This window comes from Pongo abelii, chromosome 19 (assembly GCF_028885655.2).
Source record: "Pongo abelii isolate AG06213 chromosome 19, NHGRI_mPonAbe1-v2.0_pri, whole genome shotgun sequence".
Classification (NCBI taxonomy): Eukaryota; Metazoa; Chordata; class Mammalia; order Primates; family Hominidae; genus Pongo; species Pongo abelii.
The window spans coordinates 67,215,671-67,231,867 of record NC_072004.2 but is presented as its reverse complement, the minus strand read 5'-3'; the positions used below and the strand labels follow the sequence as shown (position 1 = coordinate 67,231,867).

Here is a 16,197-nt window from a genome sequence, read left to right as displayed (position 1 = left end):
GCTATGGCATTTGTAAACTGTCATAGCGCTGGTAGGAGTGTCTTTTAGCCTGCTAATGAATTAAATTAGAGTATAATGAGCAGTGAGGACGACCTTTCATCGCCATCTTGGTTTTGGTGGGTTTTGGCTGGATTCTTTACTGCAACCTGTTTTATCAGCAAGGTCTTTATGACCTGTATCTTGTTCCAACCTCCTGTCTCATCCTGTGACTAAGAAAGCCTAACCTCCTGGGAATGCAGTCCAGTAGGTCTCAGCTTTATTTTAGCTGACCCCTATTCAAGATGGAGTCACTCTGTTTCAAACACCTCTGACGCTGTCTCTTTAAAAAAAAAAAAAAAGTGAAGAGTACAGTACTGGAGTCAGAATGCTTTGCTCAAATTCTTCTGATGGCACTTATTAGCTATGTGAGTGTGGGAAAATAATTTTATGTCTCTAAGCCTTGCTTTTCTCATCTATAAAATGCGAATAATAAAAATACTTCCCTTAGAAGAATGAAATGAGAGATAATCTACTGTGTCATGCACAGAGTAACCACATACCCCCTCAATCTTTTTTTTCTTTTTTTTTTTTTGCCCTGAGACTTAGCAGTTGAAGATAGAGGTGAAAGATTTTCTCTGTAGGTCTGAATATAAATTCCTATTCCTTCAATATCCAGTTATAAAGAGTTGCAGCTGCAGCCCTCCCTTGACATTTCTATTAGAAATAAATCAGATTAAGACCTGGCTCAGTGGCTCATGCCTGTAATCCCAGCACTTTGGGAGGCCAAGATGTGCAGATTGGTTTTTTGTTTGTTTGTTTTAATTTTGAGACGGAGTCTCTCTCCATCACCCAGGCTGGAGTGCAGTGGCGCGATCTCAGCTCACTGCAAGCTCCGCCTCCCGGGTTCACGCCATTCTCCTGCCTCAGCCTCCTGAGCAGTTAGGACTACAGGCGCCCACCACTGTGCCTGGCTAATTTTTTGTATTTTTAGTACAGACGGGGTTTCACCGTGTTAGCCAGGATGGTCTCAATCTCCTGACCTCGTGATCCGCCCGCCTCGGCCTCCCAAAGTGCTGGGATTACAGGCATGAGCCACCGCACCTGGCCCGAGATGGGCAGATTACTTAAGGTCAGGAGTTTGAGACCAGCCTGGCCAACATGGTGAAACCCCGTCTCTACTAAAAATACAAAAATTATCTGGGCATGGTGGCACACACCTGTAATCCCAGCTACTTGGGAGGCTGAGGCAGGAGAATCACTTGAGCCCAGGAGGTGGAGGTTGCAGTGAGCTGAGATCACACCACTGCACTCCAGCCTGGGTGACAGAGTAAGACTCCATCTCAATAAGTAAATAAATAACTACATAAATACATAAATCAGACTAGCCTGGGCATGGTGGTTTATGCCTATAATCCCAGCACTTTGAGAGGCTGAGGCAGGAGGATCACTTGAGCCCAAGAGTTCGAGACCAGCCTGGGCAACACAGTGAGACCCCATCTCTACATAAAAAAAAACAGGTGCAGTGGCTCATACCTGTAATACCAGCACTTTGGGATGCCAAGGTGGGCGGATCACCTGAGATCAGGAGTTCAAGACCAGCCTGGCCAACATGGTGAAACCCCCTCTCTACTAAAAATACAAAAATTGGCCTGGCGTGGTGGTGGGCACCTGTAATCCCAGCTACTTGGGAGGCTGAGGCAGGAGAATTGCTTGAACCCAGGAGGCAGAGGTTGCAGTGAGCTGAGATCATGCCACTGCACTCCAGCCTGGGCAACAGAGGGAGACTCCGTGAAAGAAAAGGAGAGAGACAGAGAGAGACAGGGGGAGAGAGGGAGAGAGAGAGAGAGAGAGGGAAATCAGACTAATTGTTTTATTTTGTGCTATTGAATTTAGGTGCTGAAAATATCAACAAAATAACCTGTTGATAAAACAAAGTCTAGTTTATCCTTACTGCAGTGAGAAGAGCACTACTTTGACAGAGTTGTGGAGGCTCAAAGAGTTGTGGAGGCACATAGTGGTATATACTGAGTCTTTGAAATTTGGTTTAAGTGTAGGCTCTTTCAGTGCAGGTTGGGAGTTGATTAGAATGGGGTAAGGATCATGATACAATCATTTAGGATTGGTAGACACAACAAAGAGAGTATTTTGAGGCCAGCAGTTGTATAAACACCCAACGAGTTCTTGTCCACTGCTCAGAGACAGCCAATTTATCAAGACAGGGGAATTGTAATAGGGAAAGAGTTTAATACCCATAGAGCCAGCTAAATGAGAGAGTGGAATTTTATTATTATTCAAATCAGTCTCTGAAAATTTGGAGGCTGGATTTTTTAAAGATAGTTTGGCAGGCGGGGGCTAGGGAATGGATGCTGCTAATTGGTTGGAGATGCAATCACAGGGGTATGGAAAATATTTCTTGTGTGCTAAGTCTGTTTCTGGGTGGGGGGGTCACAGGACCAGTTAAGAGTCCTGGGTTCTGGTGGAGCCATCTGATTGTCAGAAATGCCAAAGTCTGAAAGGATCTATCAAGAGGCCAATCTTAGGTTTTACAATAGTGATGTTATTTATGGGAGTAATTGGGAAAGTTGTAAATCTTGTGACCTCCAGAATAATGGCTGGTAATCATTTAACTATGCCAACATTTTAGCAGAATTCAGGCCCCTCTCATAATTCTAAATATGTGGGCTTTTATTAGTTTTATAAAGGCAAGTTTAGTTGTTTTTTTTTTTTTTCTTTCTGAGACAAGGTCTCGCTCTGTTGCCCAGGCTCGAGTGCAGTGGTACAATCACTGCTCATTGCAACCTCAAACTCCTGGGCTCAAGTGATCCTCCTGCCTCATCCTCCCGAGTGGATGGGACTACAGGCTGGAGTGCAAAGGCACAATCTCGGTTCACGGCAACCTCTGCAATCTTGGTTCACTGCAACCTCTGCCTCCTAGGTTCAAGCGATTCTCTTGCCTCACCCTCCCGAGTAGCTGGGACTATAGGCGCCTGCCACCATGCCCAGCTAACTTTTGTACTTTTAGTAAAGATTGGGTTTCACCATGTTGGCCAGGCTGGTCTCAAACTCCTGACGTCATGATCCGCCCGCCTCGGCCTCCCAAAGTGCTGGGATTACAGGCGTGAGCCACCATGTCCGGCCAGCCTTCATTTTTAATTTACTGAAATAGTTATCATGTTAATGTAGACAATAAGCTGTGTGGGTACAGATGGTTTTCATTCTCAGTGCTTTTAGAAAATCTAATAAGTAAAATTAAGGGAAATGTATCCAAGATACTGAGGGCACTTGTCCCTGCAGACCGAGTTTAAAATGGAAGATATTATTTTGGTAACTCAGAAGATGATTTGAACTTTAGACGGATGACCCACTTCCTGGCTTACTCATCATTTCCCACCATCCATTCATCTCAGTTGAATGCCACCAGTCTTGTGAGGAAGCAGATTAGGAATGCTCATTGCCGCCAGGTGTGGTGGCTCATGCCTGTAATCCCAGCACTTTGGGAGGCTGAGGCAGGTGGATCACAAGGTCAGGAATTCAAGACCAGCCTAGCCAATATGGTGAAACCCCGTCTCTACTAAAAATACAAAAATTAGCCGGGCGTGGTGGCGGGCACCTGTAGTCCCAACTACTCAGGAGGCTGAGGCAGAAGAATCGTTTGAACCCGGGAGGTGGAGGTTGCAGTGAGCCCAGATCATGCCACTGCACTCCAGCCTAGGCGACAGGGCAAGACTCTGTCTCGAAAAAAAAAAAAGGGGGAATGCTCATTCCCCTGCCTGAAATCTAAAGCTGCTTCAGAGGCATAAATTTTCTGGTCAGATGGCACAGAAAAATTTCTTTCCACATTTAAACAGTGGAAGAAGGGGCACTTTCGAATTTAATCTTTCATAGACAGCATATACAGCATTTAACATCTTCTGGATGTTAAAGAAAAAAATATTCTGACACTTGTTAAAATGGTAAGGAAGAATTTATTCAGGACCAAAGGGGAGATTATGCTGCAGTCTGAATACAATAACGACAAGTGGGATTTATAGCCAACAAGAAGAGTGAGGGGTCACTGCATGGAAAATTACTAAAAGGAGATTCTTGTTAAACCAACTTAACAGGACTCTTGTTGAAGGCAGGCCAGGGTGATTAGATATTAAGGATGGGGGATTTTCTTTAAATTGACTTAGCAGAATTCTTTTCTTACTGAGTTTCTTCTTCTTTTTTTTTTTTTTTGAGACAGGGTCTCGCTCTGTCTCCCAGACTGGAGTGCAGTGGTGTGATCATGGCTTACAGCAGCCTCCACCTCCCAGGCTCAAGTAATCCTACCACCTCAGCCTCCTGAGTAGCTGGGACTACAGGGGCCCACCGCCATGCCCGGCTAATTTTTTTTATTTTTTGTGGAGACAGGGTCTCCCTATCTTGTCCAGGATGATCTGAAACTTCTGGGCTCAAGAGATCTCCCACCTCAGCCACCCAACATGTTGGGATTACAGGTGTGAGCTACTGTGCCTGGCCATGAGTTTATTTTCTTTTTTCTTTTTGAGACGGAGTTCAAGGCCAGCCTGGCCAACATGGTGAAACCCCGCCTCTACTAAAAATACAAAAAAATGAGCCAGGCATGGTGGTGGGCGCCTGTAATCCCAGCTACTGGGGAGGCTGAGGCACGAGAATAGCTTGAACTCAGGAGGCAGAGGTTGCACTGAGCCGAGATCGCCCCGCTGCACACCAGCCTGGGCAACAGAGTGAGACCCTGTCTCAAAAAAAATAAAGACTCTTCGTGAAGTAGTGTTAAGTGGACCCAGGAGAAAAATAAAGATGACCTCTTAATGGCCCTTCAAATGTATAAAGCTTTCTCGTTCAGGGAAGAAAGACATAAAGGTGTAGCCCGGGCGCGATGACTCAGGTCTGTAATCCCAACACTTTGGGAGGCGGAGGCAGTCGGACCTCTTGAGCCCAGGAGTTCAAGACCAGCCTAGGCAACATGTCAAAACCCCATCTCTACTAAAAATACAAAAATTAGCCTGGCGTGGTGGCGGGCGCCGTATGGGCACCATGGTTGTCCCAGCTACTCAGGAGGCTGAAGTGGGAGGATCACCTGAGCCCGGGAGGTCGGGGCTACAGTGAGCCGTGTTCGCACCACTGCACTCTAGCCTGGACGACAGAAAAAGAAAAAAGAAATAAAAGTATAAAAGAAAAAAAAGAAAAGTAAACAGCTTCTTCCAGGGGATGAAGTAGGTTTCTTTCGGTGAGATCGCTGCTCAGGACTTAGGAGAGCCATCAAGGGCAGAGGACCACTCCTGGGGCCCCGTCACCTGGCACTACAAGTCCCAGCAAGCGCCGCGCGGGGGTGGGGCTTGCTGACCGTTGTAACGTGTGGGCGGGGCCAGGTGGGACGGGCTCTCCCTTGGGTGCTTAGCCCCGCCCCCGCCCCACTCTGCCCTGTTGCTGTCGCGCCGCTGCTGGTTGCTGTCCCTGGTGAGTGCCTCAAGTGGAAAGGGGCAGTTAGGCCTTCGGGATGCCCACATTCAGACTTGCAGTCCTGAGAAGGGGCCACGGGGGTAGAGGTGTGGCAGGTTTCGGTTCTCACCGTAGTTCACCCTCTGAGGTGATAATGGGAGTGGTGTTCTGAAGGCCCTGGAGCCCCTCCCGCGGCCCGGGAGGGTTGCGGGGCAGTTTTGTCCTGCGGAGGGCAGCGCTGCAGTGCTGTGTGGCAGGGTGGGAGGCTCCTTGGGCAGAAGTGACACCCCTGGCGGCGGCGAGGGTCTTGAGGCAGCGGCTGCCGCCCCACGGGTCGTGGCGTCCCTTTCCCTCCCGCGGGCCCAGGCTGTGGTGGTTCCGTAATCCCTCGCCTGGATGTCATCGCCGTTGGCTTCGAGGCGGAGGTGGAGCCTTGCTGCGTCACCCTGAGCAAGTTACTTTCTCTTTGGGCCTCAGTGGCCCTCTTTACGAGTAGGTTTGATCCCTGAAGCGCCTTGCCTTTTGCATGCTGCAGCTGTCGGAGAAGACGTTCTAGGCAGGAGGAGAGGTGTCGTGACCTGCCTCTTTACAGTTAATCCATTGCCCCTCCACCACTGACCCAGCTTAGTTTGGGAGCTAATGTTCCCACTCGTGTATTATTTCAACCCCACTGGACGTGTTAGCTCTTTTCTATCACTTGGATTCTTGCTTCACATGGAAGCCAACAAGTGGCCATGGTTGGAGCTGAGTAAAATATGGATAATATAACTTATTCTATTATTGGAAACACCATTGCAAGTAAAGGATTTTATGTGGTAGGTCTTTGTAGCTTGTGGAGAATACATGATTAAGGAATATCCAGATGGCTCAGTTTCCCAGGTATTTTCAAGGGACCTGGAAACTCTATCCTTTGGCAGACATGACAGCTGTGGAATGGAAAGGGCCTTGAAAAAGGTAGTCAATAATCCTGAGTTACCTGGCACTAACAGGTCATATTGTCTTTCGAGTCAGATAGTACATCTGTGGCTCTTTAAAAATTTAATTTGGCTGACTAGGCGCGGTGGCTCACGCCTGTAATCTCAGCACTTTGGGAGGCCCAGGCGGGCGGATCACCTGAAGTCAGGAGTTCAAGACCAGCTTGGCAAATATAGCAAAACCCTGTCTTTATTAAAAATACAAAAATTAGTGGGGCGTGGTGGTGGACGCCTGTAATCCCAGCTACTTGGGAGGCTGAGGCAGGAGAATCGCTTGGACCCGGACGGCAGAGGGTGCGGTGAGCCGAGATGGCCACTGCACTCCAGCCTGGGCAACAGAGTGAGACTCCGTCTCAAAAAACAAAAAACAAACAAACAAAAATTTAATTTGGCAGTATGTATTGATAGAATGTCATGTATCCTTAATTTTTTTTAGATGAAAAGAGAGTTAAATGAACTCTTTCACTTCTTTTTTCCTTCACTTAGGATCATCATTATATCAGGCAAGGTCCTTGAAGATTTTCTAGCCTTAGCCATGCATTTTACTGATGAGGAAACAGGCCAGAAAAGGGTAGTGTGACGTGGCCAAGCTCTCAGAGTGGCAGAACTAAGATAAGAATCCAGCTCCCTTGGCTGTTAGCCTAGTCCCCTTTCTACCACACTTCAAAGACTGTCACTGCCCATGTCACAGGGACATGGCATGTTAGAATCACCCCTGTCAAGGGAAAAGTGGATGGTCTCAGTAAAATGGAGATTAGTACACAGCTTTGAGCCTTTCAGAGTTTCCAGTTGCCTGAACCTGATGTCCCAGAACTATTTTTTCCATCTTCCCCTAGAACTGGTGCCGGCACTGTGGTGGTGTGGATGTGAGATGAGGGCCTGTTTAGAACAAGCTGAACAGCAAATTCAAACAATTGTTAATGAGTAGTAATAAAGGCCTCCTGGGGTGTAAAATTTTTGTAAGACACTCTGAAACATTTTCATGTTTTAGGTAAGGGTCTAGAATTAACTTGGAAATTTTGGGCTAGAGCAAATGGCTCAATAATTTGAAGACCAGTGATTGTGTCTTTGCTTTTGCTACCTGTTTCAGGGCCATCTACACACACCCATAGTATCCACTGCCAGTATTCTTTAAGGCTGGTTATGTGTAAGCATTTCTGCCATGGCCAGGGAGAAATAGGATTCAAGTCAATTCATCCATTTTTGCTAATTGCTAATCATTTAGAAAGAAAAGTAAGCAGAAGGCCGGGCACAGTGGCTCACGCCTGTAATCCCAGTACTTTGGGAGGCTGAGGTGGGTGCATCACGAGGTCAGGAGTTAGAGACCAACCTGGCCAACATAGTGAAACCCCGTCTCTACTAAAAATACAAAAATTAACCGGACATGGTGGTGGCACGTGCATTTAGTCCCAGGAGGCTGAGGCAGGAAATCACTTGAACCCAGGAGGCAGAGGTTGTGGTGAGCCGAAATCACACCACTGCACTGCAGCCTGGGCAACAGAGAGAGAGTCTGTGTCAAAAAAAAAAAAAAAAGTAAGCAGAAAGATAAAAGAATCCAATTAAATTGGGTTTGACTCTTATCTTTGTTTTTACTGTTCTCAAATGAAGAATTGATTTGCATGTCTTTCTTGCCTGTAGAAGCATTTGATTTCCTTCTGTGAACTAATCTGTAGTCTTCATTTCTCTTGAAATATATGCCCACTGGTATAAAAGGCTAATGTAAACATGTTGGCCATTTAAAAAATTTTCTGCTAAAAAGCCTATCAGTGTAGTTTGCAGATGCGGTTAGAAAGAGCAGAAGTAGGCTGGGCACGGTGGCTCATGCATGTAATCCCAGCACTTTGGGAGGCCGAGGCAGATGGATCGCCTGAGTCCAGGAGTTCAAGACCAGCCTGGGCAACATGGCGAAACCCTGTCTCTACAAAAATACAAAAATTAGCCAGGCATGTGCCTAGGGTCCCAGCTATTCCAACTGAGGTGAGAGGATCGCTTGAGCCAGGGATGTCAAGGCTGCAGTGAGCCGCATTCATGCCATTGCACTCCAGCCTGGATGACAAAGCAAGACCCTGTGTCAAAAAAAAAAAAAAAAAAAAAAAAAAAGCAAGAGCAGAAGTAGAACAGGCTGCTGTTCCTTTTCTTCAGGAAGACATAAGAGGATCTATGTATCTATGTCCTCATGGAACAGCCCTGGGAGTAGTATATTAGGCTTGAAAAGCTCATTAGATGAAAATGTGTCAGGTTTTCTTGGAAGCTAGGAGACAGTTCAGGGGACTTATTTAAAAATACTTTCCCATTATTGCCTGCTCCTCTGAGGGCCCTAATCCTTTTGGAAATTGAGCTGAAAAAAGGTAACAACTATGTCAGAGGCCAAATAAAGTTGCCTCTGACAGTTTGTGGAATTTGTGCATTATTTTACCCATGCTTGATAGTTTTGTTTTTGAAAATCCCTATTTGTTTTCTCTGTTCACTCCTTATGTGGCCAATCTTTGATTTGAGGGTTGGAATAAGGAATTAGGTAGAATACCACTTTATAATTTCTAGGGGACCTAGCTCATCCCACTAATTTTTCATAACTCAGTAGTTCTCTGAACTTCTAAATTTAACTTTTGCTCTTCTTATATTTCTTCTCTTTTCTTTACCTCTATGAATTGCTGCCAGATTAGAAATGGATGGTAGACAGGTTCTATAGTGGGAAAGGTGGTTAAAGGAGGGAAAGTTGATGCTTAAGTCATTTTAATTTTCATGGGCCAGGTGTAGTGACTCACCCCTGTAATCCCAGCACTTTGGGAGGCCAATGCGGGAGGATTGCTTGATTCCAGGAATTCAAGACCAGCCTGGGCAACATAGGGAGACCCCATCTCTACAAAAATACAAAAATTAGCTGGGTATGGTGGCGCATACCTATAGTTCCAGCTACTTGGGAGGTTGAGGTGGAGGATCACTTGAGCCTGGGAGGTTGAGGCTGCAGTGAGCCATGGCTGTGCCACTGTACTCCAGCCTGGGTAACAGAGTGAGACCCTGGCCCCCCTCCAAAAAAAAAAAATTCTCTTTACATATCTTCCCTCCTCTGTCCACAGATACTCATTTCTAGACTACTTTGTCAGAAAGGTAATTTCCCAAGCCATTGTTGGAGCCCATTTCTCCCAGGAATTTTATCACTGGGAGGAAGGGAAGACTAAAGATTACTGACCTTAAAACTCAGTAGATCCCCTCCCTTCAGGAAAAGCTGGAATACTTCCTCACTGACCAAGTTCGGGTTGGCATGGTTATGTTCTAGTTTACTCATGGCCCTTTGTGTCCACAGCTTGGTAAAAAGGAGAGAAGAGAAGCCACTGCTGTTCTCATCTACTTGCCTCCTCTAACCTTTCCCCAGCCTTGGCAGAGGAGAATTTTAACCTTATTTCAAGAATGACTGAGTTCTCAATACCCCACGTGCCATTGGATGCCCTCTGAGTCCCTTCTGGGAAGGTGATGAGATTTCTGAAGTGGGAAACTCCATGGGGTCATTTGCATTTTTTGTAAGCAAGGAACCAAAGCTGTTCACTTTTCCAGACAGATTATTAGGTTTTCAGGTGAATGAAAAGAGCTAGAATTTCCTCTGACTGTACACTCAAGCCTCAGAACATGAGCTCTTTCGTGTTGTCTATATATGTGCTGTCCTTTCTTAAGCGTTCTGCTTATGAACTAACTTAGATTGGTTGTTTTTCTTTTCTTTTTTTTTTTGAGACAGAGTTTTTTGCTCTTGTTGCCCAGGCTGGAGTGCAATGGCGTAATCTCGGCTCCCTGCAACCTCAACCTCCGCCTCCTGGGTTCAAGTGATTCTCTTGCCTCAGCCTCCTGAGTAGCTTGGATTACAGGCGCCCACCACCACGCCCGGCTAATTTTTTGTATTTTTAGTAGAGACGGGGTTTCACCATGTTGGCCAGGCTGGCCTCAAACTCCTTACCTCAAGTGATCCACCCACCTCGGCCTCCCAAAGTCCTGGGATTACAGGTGTGAGCCACGGTGCACGGCCAGATTGGTTGTTTTTCTAGTAATGAGAGAGAAACTATACCAAGCTACCCCATGCCCTAAGCTGGTCTTGCCTTTCAGAGTAGCATCCATTTTCACAACAGCTTGCCGGAGTTTGAGTATGTGTAAGGTAGGTAATGGAGTGTGAATTTGGTGGGTTCTTAAGGAAATCAAATCTGTTCCTTTTGGTTTTTTGGCACCATGCCACTTGAACCAGCCATGCCAGCTGAACCAGCCATACCAAGAAGTAACTTAGCACTTGGAGATTATCATCTCCCCACCCTGTTTTAGAAAAGAGAAAGCTGAGAAACAGCAGTTTCTCCAAGGGTAACCAACAAATTAAGAGGGCTTAAAAAAATAAAACATGCACACTCTTAGCCCCAGAGTCACCCTTACCATTGTTTACCTACAAAGCCCCTTCCTTTTTTACATTTTGATGAATAATGTGCATATCTTGTTAGTTCATTTATCCAACAAATACTTAATCAGTGATTACTACACCTTAGGCATTGTGTTATGTATACAATGGTGATAGTGTTGTGAAGGAAAAGAAATGGGAGTAAGGTACTTGGTACCTGTGTACAATGAGGGTTTCTCTTGGATGCTATGGGACAGTGGGCAGGGAGGTTTCTCAGCTTGCAGACCTTTTATTTCCAAGTGGTCTACCGTCATATGGAGGCCAGCATATGAAGGGCAGTCCCTGAAGTCACTCTTTTTTTTTTTTTTTTTTTGGAGATAGAGTTTTGCTCTTGTTGCCGAAGCTGGAGTGCAATGGTGCAATCTCGGCTCACTGCAACCTCTGCCTCCCAGGTTCAAGCTATTCTGCCTCAGCCTTCCGAGTAGCTGGGATTACAGATGCGTGCCACCATGCCCAGCTGATTTTTTGTATTTTTAGTAGAAATGGGGTTTCACTGTGTTAGCCAGCCTGGTCTTGAACTCCTGACCTCAGGTGACCTGCCGCTTTGGCCTCCCAGTGCTGGGATTACAGGCATGAGCTACCATGCTCAGCACTCAGAAGAACACTCTTATCTGAGTGTTCTTCATGATCCGCAAAGGACAAGTTAAGTAATTTTACATGCACAGATGAATTGGTGCGCCAGGCTTAGGACAGAAGGGATATGTTGGCCTCCATATGACGGTAGACCACTTGGAAATAAAGGGTCTGCAAGCTGAGAAACCTCCCTGCCCACTCTCTCATAGCATCCAAGAGAAACCCTCATTGTACACAGGTAACAGTTTATTGTAGGGAAAAATCTTGACCTAGATTGGAACGTGAACTCTCCCCCACCTTTGAAAAACTCTTTTGAGCCGGGCGTGGTGGCTCACGCCTGTAATCCCAGCACTTTGGGAGGCTGAGGTGGGTGGATCACCTGAGGTCAGGAGTTCAAGACCAGCCTGGCCAACATGGTGAAACCCAAAAAATTAGCTGGGCATGGTGGCGTGCACCTGTAGTCCCAGCTACTCAGGAGGCTGAAGCAGGAGAATCGCTTGAACCCCAGAGGCGGAGGTTGCAGTGAGCTGAGATACCGCCACTGCACTCCAGCCTGGGGAACAGAGCGAAACTCTGTCTAAAAAAAAAAATAGAAAGAAAAACTTTCGAGGTTTGAGGTTGAGGATGTGGCTAAACTGTGTCACAAACCAGAAAGTCAATACATTTTTTAGTTCCTTAACTCAATTTCAAGAATAGACAGTTTAGTGCTCCAAAGTCCCGTTGCCTTCTTTATGAAAAAACTGACTTCTGGGGAGTTGGAAGAGCAGGCCTGGTTGCTTAGACTTCAAAGTAAAACCACTAAATAGATAGGATGGGGCTAGAAGAAGTATTATGGTTGTTTGGGGGGGGTCTTGTTTTTTGGTTATTGTACTTATTTATTTTTAAAAATTATATGTGTGCCAGCCGGGCACAGTGGCTCACATTGTAGCAGGACAAGCCACAGACAAAACTCCTCAGACACTGAGTTAACGAAGGAAGGGGTTTATTCGGCTGGGGGCATCGGCAAGACTCCTGTCTCAAGAGCCGAGCTCCCTGAGTGAGCAATTCCTGTCCCTTTTAAGGGCTCACAATTCTAAGGGGGTGCGCATGAGAGGGTCGTGATCAATTGAGCAAGCAGGGGGTACATGACTGGGGGCTGCATGCACCGGTAATTAGAACAAAACAGGATAGGGATTTTCACAGTGCTTTTCTATACAATGTCTGTAATCTATAGATAACGTAACCGATTAGGTCAGGGGTCGATCTTTAACTACCAGGCCCAGGGTGTGGTGCCGGGCTGTCTGCTTGTGGATTTCATTTCTGCCTTTTAGTTTTTACTTTTTTTTTCTTTGGAGACAGAAATTGGGCATAAGACAATATGAGGGGTGGTCTCCTCCCTTAACATCTGTAATCCCAGCACTTTGGGAGGCCGAGGTGGGCTCATCACGAGGTTAGGAGATTGAGACCATCCTGTCTAACACGGTGAAACCCTGGGTTCTCCTAAAAATTCAAAAAACTGGCCGGGCATCGTGGCAGGCGCCTGTAGTCCCAGCTACTCGGGAGGCTGAGGCAGGAGAATGGCGTGAACCTGGGAGGCAGAGGTTGCAGTGAGCCGAGATCGCGCCACTGCACTCCAGCCTGGGGGACAGAGCGAGATTCCGTCTTAAAAAAAAAAAAAAAAAAAAAAAAAATTTTACATGTGTGCCTGTACACAATCTTCCAGCATATACCAATAGCTGAATTTGTAAGATGTTATATAGTATATGCATGTGTATAGCTCTTTCTTCATCTTCTGTGTACAACTGAAATATTTTTTTCATGTCCTAGTCAAACCCTAAATTGAGAATTATGGACTCACTAAATGTTAGACCAGCTAGTCATTTAGAAAACAGTGCATGTGATTTGTTTAAGGGGCAGGAAGTATTAGGTGTCAACAATTAAAAACACTTTGTTTCTTTTTTTTTTTTGAGACGGAGTCTCACTCTGTGGCCCAGGCTGGAGTGCAGTGGTGCAATCTGGCAATCTTGGCTCACTGCAAGCTCGGCCTCCCGGGTTCCTGCTATTCTCCTGCCTCAGCCTCCTGAGTAGCTGGGACTACAGGCACCCGCCACCATGCCTGGCTAATTTTTTGTGTTTTTAGTAGAGATGGGGTTTCACCATGTTAGCCAGGATGGTCTCGATCTCCTGACCTCATGATCCACCCGCCTCTGCCTCCCAAAGTGCTGGGATTACAGGCATGAGCCACCGTGCCCGGCCCACTTTGTTTCTTTTATGACTCTTTTTGCCTCCAAAATGGTTTCTCTTTTTTTTTTTTTTTTTTTTTTTTGACAGTCTTGCTCTGTCCCCCAGGCTTGAGTGCAGTGGCATGATCTTAGCTCACTGCAACCTCGGCCTTCTGGGTTCAAGTGATTCTCCTGCCTCAGCCTCCCGAGTAGCTGGAATTACAGGCGCCTGCCATCACGCCTGGGTAATTTTCATATTTTTAGTAGAGACAGGGTTTCACCATGTTGGCCAGACTGGTCTTGAACTCCTGACCTCAGGTGATCCACCCACCTCAGCCTCCCAAAGTGCTGGGATTACAGGCGTGAGCCACCGCGCTCGGCCCACTTTGTTTCTTTTATGTACTCTTTTTGCCTCCAAAATGGTTTCTCTTTTTTTTTTTTTTTTTTGACAGAGTCTCGCTCTGTCCCCCAGGCTGGAGTGCAGTGGCATGATCTTGGCTCACTGAAACCTCGGCCTCCTGGGTTCAAGCGATTCTCCTGCCTCAGCCTCCCGAGTAGCTGGGATTACACGCGCCTGCCATCACGCCTGGGTAATTTTCGTATTTTTAGTAGAGACAGGGTTTCACCATGTTGGCCAGATTGGTCTCGAACTCCTGACCTCAGGTGATCCACCCACCTCAGCCTCCCAAAGTGTTGGGATTACAGGCGTCAGCCACTGTGCCCGGCCTTTTTTCTTTGCTTTGCTTTGCTTTTTTTTTTTTTTTTTTTAGACGGAGTTTCACTCTTCTTGCCCAGGCTGGAGTACAGTGGCACGATCTTGGCTCACTGAAATTCTCTGCTCCCAGGTTCAAGCAATTCTCCTGCCTCAGCCTCCCAAGTAGCTGGGATTGCAGGCATGTGCCACCACGCCCAGCTAATTTTGTATTTTTAGTAGAGACGGGGTTTCTCTGTCTTGGTCAAGCTGGTCTCGAACTACTGACCTCAGGTGATCCACCTGCCTCGGCCTCCCAAAGTGCTGGGATTACAGGTGTGAGCCACCACGCCTGGCTTTTTTTGTTTGTTTGTTTTAATAGAGACAGTCTCACTATATTGCCCAAGCTGGACTTGAGCTCCTGGGCTCAGGCAATCCTCTCACCTCAGCCTCCTGAACAGCTAGGACTACAGGCATGCACCACCCTAGTTTCCTGTTTCATTGTTGTTGTTGTCATTGTTATTGTTTTGAGGCAGGGTCTTGCTCTGTTGCCCAGGCTGGAGTGCAGTGGCACAATCTTGGCTTGCTGCAGCCTAGACCTCCCAGGCAAAAGCAATCCTCCCATCTCAGCCTCCCGAGTAGCTGGGACTACAGGTGAGCACCACCACGCCCAGCTAATTTTTGTAGTTTTTTGTAGAGATGGGGTTTTGCCATGTTGCCCAGGTTGGTCATGAACTGCTGGACTCAAAAGATCCACCTGCCTCTGCCTCCCAAAGTGCTGGGATTACAGGTGTGAGCCACTGCACCCAGCCACAACTTTCCTATTCTTGATCACATTTTATCTGTACTATAACCTAGAAAGGTGAAACACAGGGTATTATCCCCATTTATAGCTAGGGATCCAAACTTGTTTGCTGTCTACCAAATGTGGGTTGCATTTTTCTGTTTCTTTGTTGTTACTCATGCTGTTTCCTTCACCTAGAATGCCCTCACTCAAAAACTCACTTGTCAAAATCCTAATCCTCTTTGAGGGCTAATCTAAGATTCTTCTCATTCCTTGAAGTTTTCTTTATTTTCCTAACCAGTTGCATCTCTCCCTCTTTTGAACCCCAGAGCATTTTGCACTTCTTATTCGATTCATTTGGCAGTCATTTGTATACTCCTCTATCCTCTCTATTGGATTGGGACCCCTTTTAAGGTTGTACCAGGAAAAAAAACCCCACAACTACAACAGTAATAACTATATAACTAACTATAACTAACGTCTCTTAAACCCTTTATGCAGACTCTGTGCTAAGTACTTTGTCATTCAACATGCATCAACTTTGTGTGAAGTGCCTACAATGGCAGACACTGATTTAAGGGCTGGACATCTTACATTATTTCACTTATGCCTCACAAAAAAACTAAATGGGGTAGATATTATTTTTAGCCCCAATTTACAGATAAGGAAACAGGCACGGAGCCCAGCAGATTAAATAAATTTCCCAATGCCACAAATTTAATAGGTGGTGAAGCTGGAATTTGAACGCCACCATTCTAATTTAGAACCCATGCTTGTCACTACTGCATGTCAAATAATTTTCTCTCATTCCTTTCTTCTCATTCCCATCCCCAGGTCCTAGCAGAGTATCTTATACATGGAAGGTCCTGATAATTATAGGATAAATGGGATTGAATATAGAAGATGAAATCCAGAGAGATGGACTTTCCTAAAGTCACAGGGCTTGTTGGGATGAAAAATCTAGAATTTAACAGTTCCCAGCTCAGGCTATTTTATCTAGGCTGCCTTGCTTATTTAAGTCATTTAGAGAAAGGGGAACTAAAGTAGCTATAAGCCTCTGTTCATGTGAGGGTTGTGGTGCCTGTGGTGAAGAAGTTAAAGATATTGTCAGAAAATTCTCGTAG

General features: G+C 46.1%; 1 protein-coding gene across 1 annotated transcript in view; it reads left to right on the top strand.

The window, feature by feature from the left end:
• The first annotated feature begins 5,395 nt into the window (after window positions 1-5,395).
• The window catches only part of CALCOCO2 (calcium binding and coiled-coil domain 2), a 34,058-nt gene continuing 23,256 nt past the window's right edge, over window positions 5,396-16,197 (top strand). Inside the window, 1 exon segment of the mRNA NM_001132866.1 lies at window positions 5,396-5,439. The gene's annotated coding sequence lies outside the window, so the exon portion shown is untranslated.